The sequence below is a fragment of the Trichosurus vulpecula genome, chromosome 6 (genome assembly GCF_011100635.1).
Source record: "Trichosurus vulpecula isolate mTriVul1 chromosome 6, mTriVul1.pri, whole genome shotgun sequence".
NCBI lineage: Eukaryota > Metazoa > Chordata > Mammalia > Diprotodontia > Phalangeridae > Trichosurus > Trichosurus vulpecula.
This window is the reverse complement of record NC_050578.1, coordinates 229548163-229563162: the sequence shown is the minus strand read 5'-3', so window position 1 is coordinate 229563162 and position 15000 is coordinate 229548163. Positions and strand designations below refer to the sequence as shown.

At 41.6% G+C, this 15000-nt stretch overlaps 1 protein-coding gene across 1 annotated transcript in view; it reads right to left on the bottom strand.

Moving 5' to 3' along the window:
* Window positions 1-15000, bottom strand: part of MICALCL (MICAL C-terminal like) — a 65702-nt gene that overhangs the window by 13131 nt on the left and 37571 nt on the right. The window lies entirely within an intron of this gene.

The following is a 15000-nucleotide window of genomic DNA, read 5'->3' as shown; positions in this document are numbered from 1 at the left end:
AGAGACAGAGAGACACAGAGAGAGAGACAGAAACAGAGAGAGACAGACAGAGAGAGATACAGAAAGAGAGAGAGAAAGAGGAGAGAGAGAGAGAGAGACAGAGACAGAGAGACACAGAGAGAGAGAGGCAGACAGAGAGACAGAGACAGAGAGACACAGAGACAGAAACAGAGACAGAGACAGAGAGAGACACAGAGAGAGAGAGAGAGAGAGAGAGAGAGAGACACAGAGAGAGAGACAGAGACAGAGAGGGAGGGAGGGAGGGAGAGAGAGAGAGAAAGAGAGAGAGAGAGGGAGAGAGAGAGAGAGAGAGAGAGAGAGAGAGAGAGAGAGACACAGAGAGAGAGAGAGAGAGAGAGAGAGATGGAGAGAGAGACAGAGATAGAGGCAGGATTCAAACTTGCATCTTCCTGACATGAAGTCCAGCCTAGCACTCAATGGATTACATCATCTTCCTCAGTATCTCATCATCTCCTATCTCATTCCCATGCCTCTATACATATCTGTCGTTCATGCCTAGAATATACTTTACGTGTGATCTCATTACTTTCCCAACTGCTGGGTTAAGTACTAGCTCCTAGCTGCTCCCACACTCAACATGGCACCTTGGGTTCCTGGTCTTTCCTTCTCTTAGAATCTCTCTCTTCCTTTAAGGCTCAACCCAGATGCTACTCCCTCCCGGAGGCCCTTTTCTGAACTAAGCACTAGGGATGCACAGAAAAGCAAAATAATAATAAATAAACAAATGAACGAACAAATGAATAACCAATCCCTGCTCTCAAAGAGGTGACAGTCTAATGGAAGAGTCAATATGGAAATTATGCACAAACAAGATACAAACAGGATAAATGGGAGATACTTAACAGAGGGAAAACACTAGCCTTATGGGGGCTCAGGATATGTGAGGTGCCTTCAGAGGTAGGAAGCTTCCCATTATTGGATATCATCAAGCAGACGCTTCATAAACACTTGTTGGAGATTCATTCATTTCGTAAACAAGCATTTATTAAATGCCCATTTAATGTAGCACATAGCAATATTTTGTGGAGGCATCTAGGTGGCACAGGGGTTAGAGTGCTGGGTCTGGAGTGAGGAAGATTTGAGTTCAAGCCCAACCTCAGACACTTACGAGCTGTGTGACTCTTGGCAAGTCACTTCAGCTTTGTCTGCCTCCGTTTTCCCATCTATAAAATAGGGATAATGATAGCATTTATTTCCCAGGCTTATTGAGAGGATCAAAAGAGCTAATATTTGTAAATCTCTTTGAAATCCTTAAGTTATAGAAATGGTTGTTGTTATGCTTGGTTTTATTGTTAGGGTTTTTGCGTCGGATGGGAAGTGAATTTGATGACCCCCTCCGGAGTGCCTTGAAACTCTGTGATCCTATTATTCAGCAGGACAGCTTGTCTGATAACACACTGATTGGCAATAGGTTGGGATCCCAAGTTCTGGGCCACCCAACGTCCCCACTTTCACTGAGGCATCCTGTTAGGACACTGGCTTCCTCGGCATCGTCTGCTCCTCGGAGAACGACGTTCCCGCGTTCCACAATTCAATTTAATAATTATTTATTAAACACCTCTGATGTTCTCGGCAAGAAGGAGTATGGGACAGTGGATAGAAAACTTGCATTAGGATCCCAAAGGTCTGGGTTTGAGTCCTGCCTTGGACACATGCTGGCTGTGCCACCTTGTCATTGTCTCTAGTCACTTTCTCAAGCTTTAAGTTGTATAGCAGGCACTGATCTTCATTGGTTGAGTGAGTTTCCCCATCGGGGAGCTGTTATTATTACTGTCAAAGATCAATCATTTCAGTCATGACCCAATCTGGGGTTTTCTTAGCAAAGATACTGGAGTAATTTGCCATTTCCTTCTCCAGCTCATTTTACAGATGAGGAAACTGAGGCAAACAGGGTTAAGTGACTTGCCCAGGGTTACACAGCTAGTAAGTGTCTGAGGCTGAATTTGACCTCAGGTCTTCCTAAGTCCAGGTCTGGTACTCTACCCAACTGTGCCACATAGCTGCTCTACCAGGAAGTACCCTGTCCCAATGAAATTATAGGTCTAATTTTAAAAAAAGTTTCAGATCTTCTCTTAGGAGCTGGAAACGCAAAGACAAAAAAAATGATAACAGTCCCTGCCCTCAAGGCGTTTACATTACATTACTTCAATTATGAGGGAAAAACACGTACCTAGAAAATTAAATACAAAATATATAGGCAAGCTAAATTCTCGGGAGCAAGGCCCTAGCAACCGAGGCCCCTCACATTGAAGGCACAAGGATCAGACCTGCCAAGTCAGATTCATCTGGCAAAACTTACTAGGTAACAGCAAATTGTTTACCGATGAATTTGAATGCAGTCCCACTGAAGGATGTTTATCAGTGAGGGTACACTTTGATTAAAGCCATTGTCTGGACTTAAAAGGTTTTCTCCCTTTTATGTAGTGCTGCCCACTCTTCCTCCTGCACATTGGTTCCTGGCTTTCCAAGTGGGAGCTTGTATCACCACCTCACTTTCACCTCGGCCTGGTTCATCAGCTATTATTTTCCACCTCGCTCGGCATCTGCAGCAAGTCCTAATTTTGTATCAGATGCAATTTTCTTAATGTACTCTTAACGTCTTAACTAATGACCAGGAGAGATATCAAAGTAAAAGCTGCCCTAATTCTCAGTGGCAGAGCAGTTGACATCTCTCCCAGAAGGGTTGAGCTTCTGATCACCTTGCCTTTTGTCTGTGACCCTTTGGTCTGGGGCTCTGCCCATGTGGCTCATCGCCAAGGCGATTTGGTTTGAATTGCTGAGTTACAGAGCCCGGTTTTTTATGTTTCTTTAGCTTCATTACATGAAGAGGCTCCATTCTCTTCCCCTATGAAGCCAGAGTGATTACGCCTCTTCCAGCCCTCTTCTCTCCTCCTCTTCTACCCCAAGCAATTCAGCTGGTCTGGCCTAGTGTGGCCTTTATGAGCTCAATTCTGGTGCAATGCTCATGATTCCATTACCGTGAGTCTATGGTTGATAGTTTTTCCTCCTCTTCTTTTCTTTCTTTCTTTCCTTCTTTCTTTCTTTTTTTTCTTTCTGTCTCTTTCTTTCTTCCTCCCTCCCTCCCGCCCTCTCTTCTTCCTTTCTTTCTTTCTTTCTTTCTTTCTTTCTTTCTTTCTTTCTTTCTTTCTTTCTTTCTTCTTTCTCTCTCTTAACAACAGCACAATGTGAAAAATGACAAATTTCATCAAAGATCCTATTGTTTTGGTTTATAAGAAGCCAAATAACCCATGTAACTGTTAGGCCTTTTGCCTGCTTCTTGGAAGAAGGGGAGAAAGGTTGGTATACAAGCAGCAGTGGATTCAAAGTCAACGGACTTGGGTTCAGATCCCACCACTGATGTACTGTTTGACCTTGGCTGAATCACTTCATTTTGATGGGCCTACATTCTCCTACCTTTAAAAAGAAGGTATTGGCAACATGACTAATGTGGAAACATGTTTAACATGATTGTACATGTACAGCCTATATCAGATTGCGTGTCATCTTGGGGGATGGGGAGGGGAAGGAGGGAGGGGGAAAATTTAGAACTCAAACTCTTATAAAAGTGAACATTGAAAACTAAACATTAATAAATTAATTTTGAAAAAAAAAAAGGTGTTAGACTGGATGAACTCTAAGGTCCCTTCCTGCTCCAAATCCCATGATCCTATGATTTACTCTAAGCAAGAAAAGTTTAAGCCCTAAGTTACCACTGACCCTGAAATCGAATGTGAAGGTGTAGTTCTCCTATGGTACGGCCCCAGTCTCCTGCGCTACCCCTTCCAATATGGATGCAGATGTCGTCAAGAATCCTGCCTCACATAAGTTAATGCCCCCTGAGGGTCCAGAAGTTGATCTGATGATCCCGCTGCCTGACGATGGGTCTCTGACACCCAGAGTCCTCCACTGAAGTAACCATACCTTGTGTGAGTTCACTTTTCCATCCTGACCCTACTGACCTTGGTCTTACCATCACAACAGAGATTTAGAACTGGAGGGGGATCTTAGAGGTCACCTATTTTATAGGTAAAGAAACTGAGACACAGACAGAGTGATATGCTCCAAATCACAAAATAATCATAATAATGATAATTAATATTATTATAACTAGCATTTGTATATCCCTCTGAGGTTTACAAAGTCTTCTGCTTATATCTTCTCACTTTATACTCACAACAACCCAGGGAAGTTGGTGTTATTTTTATCCTCATTTTACAGACGAAGAAACTGAAGTGGACAGAAGTTAAATGACTTGCCCACTGTCACACAACTAGTAAGCTTCAGAGACAGGATTTGAACTCATGTCTTCCCGTTTCCAAGGCCAACATACCGTGCACTGTGCCGCTGAGCAGTCTCAATTGGCAAGTGAGGATTGAGTCGGCATTTGAACCTCTGATTCCAAATCTAGTACCCTTTTCACTACGCCACACTACCCCAAACTTCCTGATGTCCCTTCTTTCTTGCCTTGCCCCTTGCTGTTAGAGGAAGCTGGTGGTGCAGTGGATAAGGTGCTGGGCCTGGAGTTAGGAAGAACTGAGTCCAGATCTGGCCTCCAATGCTTACTGGTTATGTGAACCTGGCCAAGTCACTTCAGCTCTGTATCAGTTTTCTCATCTGTAAAATGGGGATATTTCTCAGAGTCGATGTGATTATCAAATGAAATAATATTTGTGAGTGCTTGGCACAGTGTCTGGCACACAGTAGGTACTACATAAATGCTTATCTGCCCTTTACTTCCCGTGCTCTGAATCTCAGATGTCTGGACTTAACCACATGGTCACATACCACCCTCCCCCCAACTGTAACTTGGATCAATATTAACTCTGGAATCAGATTTCAAATTTAGCGTGCTTGTGAGGGATGTTCCATTCAGCCCATTTTGCAAATGTGAAGACTGAGGTTCACAGAAGGAAAGCAGTTTTGCTTCTTGCCTATAACCTAACTATTGCTGGATCCTATAATCTAGCAAATATAAAGTAGCCAGGTGGCCTGGTGGATACAGCACAGAACCCAGAATCAAGAACACCTGAGTTCAAATCCTAGCTCAGGCATAAACCAGGTATATGACTTGAGGCAAGTCACTTCACCCTGTTTGCCTCAGTTTCCTCATCTGTAAAATAAGCTGGAGAAGGAAATGGCAAACCACACTGGTATCTTTGCCAAGAAAACCCCAAACAGAGTCGCAAAGAGTCAGACACAACTGAAAAGTAACTGAACAACAAAGACTTCTTTGATATCTCATAGATGCAGTCTATATTTTACAGAAACCAGGTTAGGAGATGGAGAAATGTTCAAATTAAGTCAAACACATTGGACTCTATGGAACATCATGTCCCACTCTGGATAAACTGGTCACCTGAAATCTCATCATGTTGATTGACTCAGTTTTTGATACTCACACTTTCTCAACTACTTAGTAGCCTCTCTCCTCTGATTGGAGGGCTGGGGTGGATTGGGATGGGGCACTAAGCTCCTCCCAAGATCTTCCTTCACAGAGGGCTCTAAGCTTTCAGAATTTTCCAGGTAACTCTCCATCAGCAGCTCAGCTTGATTTGGACTCTATGGAACTTCATGCCCCGTGCCAGTTACTCTCCACCTCCCCCCGCTTTTAGCTTTCTGTGTGTTGCCTTCCCCTATTAAACTGCAAGCTCCTTGAGAGCAGGGACTATGTTGGTTTTTTTTTTTTTTGCTATGTGTAACCCCAGTGCCTAGCACAGTGCCTGATGCTTAATCAGTGTTAATGGAATGGAAATGAATTGAATTGAAGATGGCCAGTCATTAAAATGATAGTATAAATTCACAAATCCAATTCCACAACCTCTACCATCATCTCAAAAAAAAAGGAATACAGCAGAATATTTTTGCACCCTAAGTAACAGCAAATATAAAGAATCTAGAGAAAAGTAGAATGATCTGAAGAACTGAGAGAGAGCCAAATCTGACAGCTCAAAGCAGCCCTTGATCAAAGGCCCTTGATCCTTGCTACTGGGGAGGTTGAGGGTGGTGGATCTATTGAGCTCAGGATTTATGGGGTTCAGTAGAGTGGAAGCTGATTGGGTGTCTTCACTCAGTTTGGTATCAATGTGGTAAGTCTTTGGGAGCAGAGTCCTTGCCTAAGGAAAAGTGAACAGGCTGCAGCAGGTCAAAGCTTCTGTATCAGCTGATGGTGAGAATGAGACTGTGGCTGTGCCTGCCTAGACCAGGAGACCCAGTAACAGAGAGAGAGAAAAAAAAGAGAGAGGGGGAGAGAGAGAGAAAGAGAGAGAGAGAGAGACAGACAGACAGACAGATGGAGGAAGGAGGGAAGGGAGGGAGGGAGGAAGGAAGGAAGGGAGGGAGGGAGGAAGGGAGGGAGGGAGGAAGGGAGGGAGGAAGGAAGGAAGGAAGGAAGGAAGGAAGGAAGGAAGGAAGGAAGGAAGGAAGGAAGAAAGGAAGGAAGGAAGGAAGGGAGGGAGGAAGGAAGGAAAGGGGAGGGAGGAAAGGGGAGGGAGGAAGGAAAGGAAAAAAGAGAAAGAATTGAAGTAGAATCAAGAAAGTAGAATCAAGAGAAGTTTTACACACACACACACACACACACACACACACACACACACACACACTATACTAACGTAAGTTAGAACAATACTAAAACCCAGCTGAACTCCGATTAAATGGCATGACCAATCTCAGTCCCAGAAGACAGAGAACAAAACTCACTTTGTCCTCTTGGGAGAGAAATGGGGGACCATTGGCATGTATTGTTTCATGCAGTGTCAGATAACGCCACAAAGTCATTTTTGCTGAACTGCTTTTCTTTGTCAAAAGGGAGGGTTAAGAATTGGGAGAATACTGAAAAATAGCTATGGTATAAAAAACCCCAAGAGGCTAAATTAATAGAATTTTTAAAATAGCCAGTTATTAATTACGTACGACTGATTATTTGACTAAAGTCAACACATGTTCTATTTTCTTATTTTTGATGCCTATTGTTTTTGTATTGTATTCATTTCCAAACATATCCCACCCTCCTGCCCCCAGTGAGCCTTTCCTTGTAACAAAGATTTAAAAAGAAATAGAAAAAAAAGCAGGTCGACAAAAACACATGACCCATCAAATGGTCTGATTGTAAATACAATCCTCCGTACCCATAGTCTTCTACCTTTGCAACAAAGGAAAGTCATTCAATACTCATTTTCAAAATTGTTTCCACGTGTATGTGTTTGGAGACAAGGTTTTATAGGTTGATATAAACGCACTACCATGACTTTTGAGCTAGTCACAGTGTATCATTATGCACAACAGTCAGATAACCAGTCAAAAAGAGTGTATTTAGTACTTACTATGTTTCAGGAATGATGCAAAGACAAGTGGCTGGTCCCTGGCCTCAAGAAGCTTACATTCTAATGGAGAAGGGAATATATAAAAGAAAACTAAAAGAGGGGAGGAGAAGGGGAGGAAGAGGAAGGAAGGTACCCAAGCTGGGGAAGGGGCGTGTTAGAGAAATCCCGAGTGCAGCCTGATAAGAAATAAAGAGATGGTTGGCCTGGGCGCCTTACTTTAGTGGAAATTCTGGGAGGAGTCATCCAATCAGAGTGAGGGACCAAGGAGGTGAGGTGTGAATCGACAACAGCCAAGATTTACCAGCTCTTTATACTGCAGTATTATTGTCGAGATTGTTGTTATCACTATAACATAACTTTAATTTGTGGAGCTCAGGGAGCCTTATCAAGCTCACCTACAACACAGATGTTCGAGACAGATTTATGTGAAACTGTAGGTGTAGGGCCATTAAAAACTCATTTGTGCTTTCAGTAGTAGAAATGCAACATAGTTTATTAAATATCCCCTCTCTATATATTAATATGCCTAGATATCAATGGGAATAGAAAAGCATTCTTTTACTCCCTACCCAGCCCCAAGTATAGAGGATAACATAAATCAAGTTGTGAAAATGCAATTATAGGCCGACGTGCCATTTGCCTAGAGGGATTTGACCCGACTCCCAGCTCTATATTCAACATTTGCCTGGCTAAAGCCTTAAGACAAAATTAAAAACATGATAGCTGCAGAGACATTTGGAAAGATTTTTATAGATGTTGATATAAAATATCAAAACGTAATGTTATAGTCACCATGGGACACAAGGTCTGACATTTCACACTCTGAGAGAGCTTCTAGGTACAGTACATTACTGAATCAAAACTTTATTCTAATATAGCACTTAAATAAAGCTTGCAGTAATCTAAGGGAACTTTCTTTACGGTTTTCTCACTCAAATGTCCTTCTCCCAACCATGGGGATGGTCAGGCCCTACAGAGTCAGCAGACACCTTTGACCTGTCTTAGTTAAAAATTCAGTAAGTTGCCCACAAAGCTTATAGCATCATAGAAGGACTTTAGCATCTAGCCCCCAGTCTCAAATATTACAGATGAAGGAAATAAGGATGAGAGAGGCCAAGTGTGTTGCCCAAGGCGACCTAGCTAGTAAGTGTTTGCAGCAAGATTTGAAGTCGAGTCTTCATTTATTCAAAGTCTAATTCTCTATCTACTATGCCACCTAGCTATGAGGGTAATTACTCTCATTCCATAGCTGCCCCACCCCTCAGCTGCACAAAGCAAGGGATTCTGATAACAGGGTTTAGTGTAGAAGTAAAATGATAGTGCCTACTCATCCTGTTCCTTGAGGAGCTGAGAACAGAGGAGGCCAGAGGTCCCTACCAGTGACCAGTCAGTCAAGTGTATCTCTAGGCCCCAGGATGAGCTGAAATTAAAAGTCCACCCAGACCATGAGGCCATTTCCCATACTGTGAGTCCCAGGTCCAGAGCCTCCAGACCTTTTGCTGCCTCTTCACAATAATGGAGCAGGCAACACCTTTGCCCACTCAAAGGGAAATAACAAAGGGGGTCTGGGATCAAACTATACAGTTCCTAGAACTCTTGAGTCCAAGAAGCTCCTTTATGAATGTATATGTAGAGCCTATATCGAATTGCAGGCCATCTTGGGGAGGGGGAGGGGAGAGAGGGGGAGAAAATTTAAAACTTACGGAAGAGTGTTGAAAACTAAAAAATAAATAAACTTATTAAAAAAAAAGTAGCTCCTTTATTTTGTAGGTGATTCCCCAGGTTTAGAAGAACAGTGGGCTCAGAGCTGCTGGGTAGATGTTTTATTGTTTTATTATGCATTGTGCTCTTGTTACCAAATATTGACTTTATCAATGCTCTACTAAGACAAAAAATCAAACATACACTACATTCAAGCCTGTTTGTCTGCTTTGATGGAGAACCAAATCCATTAGGTCGAGGTCATAAGGCTAGTGCTTACTAAAATCTATCATGTTCTAAGGAAGCAAAGTTTCACCAGTGGGAAAGGGCTCAGAGCTAATTTTAACTGGCTAGTTTCAAAAATTCACACATCCTTTTACAATGACTTCAATCTGCCTCCTACAGGGAGACAGAGTTGAACTATAAAAGATGGACGAGTCTCCCATAATCCTAGAGAGTATAGCGCTGAGCTAGCATTTCTGCTCAGAGGGACACATGAAAATGGTAAGTGTGGGACTCCCCAGTGAACATGAGTCAGCATCCTTTGGTGATTCAATGACATTAAACGTTATAGTTTCACCAGCTTGAGAGTAGAAGGATTGTCCCTTTCTTCAGCCCGTACCCTCAAATAGATCTGTGATCTCACTGATTTGGAAGCATTCTCTGGCACTGCAGATCACAAGCCATCAACATTTGCCCACCCATCCTGTGTGACTACTGTCCATGTCCTCTGCCACAGAGGGTCCGAAAGACATGCCAGAGGCCTTCCTCTATTTCCCCTGACATCACAAAACAGCCTATACATCGGGCCTCTCTTAATACAACCTAAAATCTTGAGCTTTTCTTGTTGACTTAATATTGGGTCTGTAGTTTCTCTAATTCCTGTATTTCTTTTACACATACTACTGTCTGACTGTCTAACAACTTCCCCATTCTATATTTATGTAATTAATTTTTTGAACCAAATAATTATATGTATATGTGCGTATTTGTGTGTATCTATATCTATCTTTAAGATTTGCAAAATATCACTCCATTTTATCCTCGTAACAAGCCCTGTGAGGTAAGGAGCTATTCTTATTTTATAGAAAAGGAAATATAGGCAGATAGAAATTAAGATACTTGCTCAGAACCACAAAGCTTATATGTGTCTGAGGCAGGATTTGAATTCAAGTCTCCCTGACTCCAAACCCAGTGCTCTATGCATTGAACCACCTAGTTGCCTAACATGTTCCAAACTTAACAAACATGAAATCAGATAGGAAATTATACGCACATTTATACTGAAATGTAGGGGGACTGGAATCACAAACCAACAGGATAGTTCATTGTTTATCTTAAAGTAATTTGATACCACTTTCCTGAAATGTCTTCTTCTCTTTCTTCCATTTATTCAAATCTTGTAAGGCACAGTTCTCACTTCTCACTTCTTTCATGAAGCCTTCTCTGACTTCTCTGGCCCTTAATGTTATATCTCCTCTCCTCTCCTCTCCCTCTCTCTCCCGTCTCCCTCTCTCTCCCCTCTCTCTTTCTACATATATCTTTGTCTCTCTATGTCTCTCTGTGTCTATCTCTCTCTCTCCCCCTTTGAACTCCTACAGCACTGAAATTCCATGCCTCACAAATCAGTACTTCATTATGTCAACTAAGCTAGTATCTTGTTTAGTTAACCTGAACTTGTGTTAGTCCTCTCTGACTAGACTGTGAGCCCCCTGAGGGTAGGGGTCACATTACTCACAGTATCTAGCACATATATAGCAGGCAATACAGAAGCACTTATTACTGATTTTGAACTGGAAGGGATCTTTGAATCTATCTGGCTCATCCTTTTCATTTTGCAGATAAGGAATGAGGTCTGAAAACATGAAGAGACGTGCCCAAGGTCAAATAGGTAGTAATTAATCAATAAATCAACAAGAATTTTTAGGCGCCTACTATGTGTCTGGCACTGTGCTAGGCACTAGGGATAAAAATGCAAAGAATGAAAAAAATCTCTATTCTCCAAGAACTTACATGACAGAGCCAAGATTTGAACTCATGTCGTCCGGCTAAAAATCCAACACATTCTACACAATATGACAGTTATTGACTGAGCAATCCATATGCTATGATTATGCTTGGCCAGTCAAAGCAGATACGGATAATCTAGAGCTGAGGTGTCAAACATGTGGTGCACAGGCTACATTTCACCCATAACACTTCTGATTAAATGTAATTGTAATTGATTAAAATGTAATTGGGAAACATTTAACAAAATAAATTAAATACAATAGAACATACATAATGTTAATATGTGGTTTTCTCAGTCAATATGTGGCTTTGGGGGAGCCTTATATATGGTTGAATGGCCCCCTTTTATTTGAATTTGACATCACTACAATTAAGCATGGATACGTGGTAAAGGCAACTGGAGGAGGTTTAGGAGATGGTAGGAGGCAGATACCTCCAGCCAAGAGTGCTTGGTCTATTTCTTTTTCACTTTATTCTGTGTATGGTAAACTATATGATCCTAGCATGGTGAGACTGAATTTTGTGAATGTAAAGGGACAAGAACTGAGAGAAGGAAATCAACATAAGGTGGGAGCTTGTGAGTTAGGTACAGACAGAAGAATGTATGTTTTAATATTTTAAAGCAATATTCCATTTCATCCTGTATATTAATTTCAGACCCATCTAGAGAAGGTTAATCCAAATTGCTTGGCTTTGGGGGAAGCACCCTATGTGTTTGAAGCTTGAGCACCCTCTGGTGGCCATCAGGGATGCTGCATCCACTTAGTCAGTCAACAAACATTTTATTAATTGTTGACCATGTTCCACATAAATGCTGTTGTTGTTCACTCACGTCCGACTCTTCGTGACCCCCATCTGGGGTTTTCTTGGCCAAGATAATGGAGTAGTTTGTCATTTCCTTCTCCAGCCCATTTTACAGATGAAGAAACTGAGGAAAACAGGGTGAAGTGACTTGTCAAGAGTCACGCAGCTAATAAGTATCTGAGGTTGGATTTGAACTCAGGTCTTCCCGACTCTAGGCCCCATCCTCTGTCTACTGCACTACCTAGGGATACAAAAAGAAAGGCAAAACATGGTCCCTACTCTCACTGCTTCATAGAGCAGTAGTAGCTCAGTTTCTCTGAGCACAGCACTTAGTTGATAATTCAAGTAGAGCACCACCAGGTGGACAACTCAGTTATTGCACTCCCTTGCTGGATAAATAATACATTGCCAGTGTTGTAGTCTGTAGGTTTAAGGAAGGCAGCACCTAAGGCAGACACACTAGAGGCTTTAAGTGGGAAGTCCAGTGTTAGAAGTGTCACAAATATTATTATTATAGTTAATAATAAATAAATGAATAAGCCATTTTCCATGAAAGGCTAGAATTAAAATAAATAAAAAATGTCCAGCCTATGGCAAGACTCCTCCCGAAAGGTTATGCTAAGGGAAAAGATACATATATATATATATATATATATATATATATATATATATATATATATATATATATATATATATATAATATATATATATATATATATATATATATATCTTATCTTATTATATATATCTATATATATTATATATAATAAGATATATCTTATTATATATATTATCTATATCTATCTATATATTATATATATAATATATAGATAGATATAGATATAGATATATAGATATAGATATAGATATAGACACACATATATCACACACATATATACATATATGTACCTACGTATACATATATGTACGTATGCCTATACATATACACGTGTGTGTACATATGTATATGTATATACATATATGTATAGACAGAGCTTGCATGAGGTCACAGTTCTTCTTCATGTTACCTGGGGACCCCTAATCTAAAGCTCTGATTCCAAACATAGGCAGCCAGTCCTATAACCCACCCCCAAGTGCTTTGGGGAAAAAAACCCACCCATGCTTTGCTAAAAGCTGCCTGCAGCTGTGTCTGGGGTGGGCTCTGAGGCTTTTTGCTTCCCTTGACAAAGAAGAGGAAAATCATTCCTGGGACTGCGAGATGATTTCTGACAGTTAGAAAAGAGAAAGCCGGAACTGTTGTCGCTACAATTAGGAGATCATCAAAGCCTCATTTCGCTCCTCAGCATTTTGTTTTGTGCCCACGCGGGGCCCTTTCCAATTCAGCGCCGGCGGCTGATGAATAACTCCCCCGAACAAAGGGTCTTTTCAGGCCCAGCGCCCATCATTATTAGAGGCCAGTTGCATAACTGTCGCTGAGGACTAGCGTTCGAAGGGCTAGCTCTAAATTCGGTTATTCACAGCCTTCCCAGCTCAATATTATTGCTTAACTGTGATCATTTTCTAATTATCCTAATAATACCTATTAAATAATACCTATTAAATCACTTGAACTGGATAAGCACAGGCAGACTCAATACAACTTAACCTAATAAGCATCGGTCATTCATTAAGCAACAGGGTACCTTTTTGTCAGGGTATGAATAGAATATGAAACCACAGAAGATCATTGTTATGTCCCAAACGTTATTATAAGTTAGACTGTATTCTCATGCCTGGCTGGCAACCTCGCTTTCGGGTTGCTCGGGAGCTGTGGCCAGTGAGACCATGCCACCCTACAGACCCCTTTGGTTCAGCCTGCACCTCCGCCTCCGCCCAGACCTATTCCCACAGAAAGGACCCATAAACTTAACAGAAGGAATTGAATTACTAAGGATGTAAAGGGAATGAGCTGAATCAATCTTGCAGCTGATGAGATTCGGGCAGAGGATGGAGGCAGCTGTCAGACCACAGCTGCAGAACAGATTGGGTGCTCTTCTTTCCCTTACACCCTCCTCAGCACTCCTCTTCTGATACACAGGGAGCCTGGGGAGGAGAGACTTTAAAAAAAAATCAGGTTTCTATCATTAAAATTCAGTGCTGCAGAGGCTACTGATCTTACTTCCTCAAATGAGAGAGGACAGGTCAGTGATTAAGGAGCTGCTTTAATGAGAGTAGATCCTTTAGGACAAACTGAAAAAAAAATGCAGAATTAGCCTAGTTTATATGCCTTCTCCATGGTCCTGTACTCTGTAAAAAATGGGTTTCCCTGCAATTTTGAGTATGGTAAGTTTCCAGATGCAGTCTCCAGGGATTTCTTGTTTGTTGGAGCCTAGATTTAGAGAGATGCAAGGGCCCTCAGGGCTCATCTAGACCAATCAACACCCTCCTTTTATGGGTGAGTAAACGGGGGTCCCGAGAGATGAAGTGATTTGCCTAATATTAATAATAGAATAATAATAATAATAATAGCTAGCATTTACATAGTGCTTTAAGGTTTGCAAAAAATGTTTTATAAGTATTATGTCATTTTATCCTCACAACTCTACAAGGTTATTATATTCTATAACAAGAGTTATTGTTATTATTATAATAATAATACTATAATTATCCCCATTTTACAGATGAAGAAATTGAGGTAGACAGAAGGTAAGTGACATGCCCTAGGTCACACAGCCAGGAAGTGTCTGAGGCAGGATTCGAACCCAATTCTTCCTTCCTGACTCCAAGGCCATTCTCTATCCACTGGGCCACCCACCTAGCTGGCAGAAAGTGACAGAGCTAGGATATGAATCCAGGTCCTTGAATTCCACATCCAGACTCTGTCCATTGTACCACACATTGTACCACTGAAACTTGGGAGGTTGAGGGTATTGTCTTTAACTCAAAAGGACAGAGAATTACAAAATCATCTGGTATTCAGAGCTCTTTATGACCTCCCCCTCCCCGCAAAACAAAAGCTTTCCAGTCTTCTTAGACCTTACAACACCACCTCACTGCTCCCCGCCCCCCCAACAATGCTCAGATACTCTTCGATCCAGTGACCCTGGCCTCCTGGCTGTCTCTTGAACAAGACCCTCCATCGCTTGTCTCCGGGCATTTCCTTTGGCTGTCCCCCAATGCTTGTAATGCCCTCATCTCCATCACT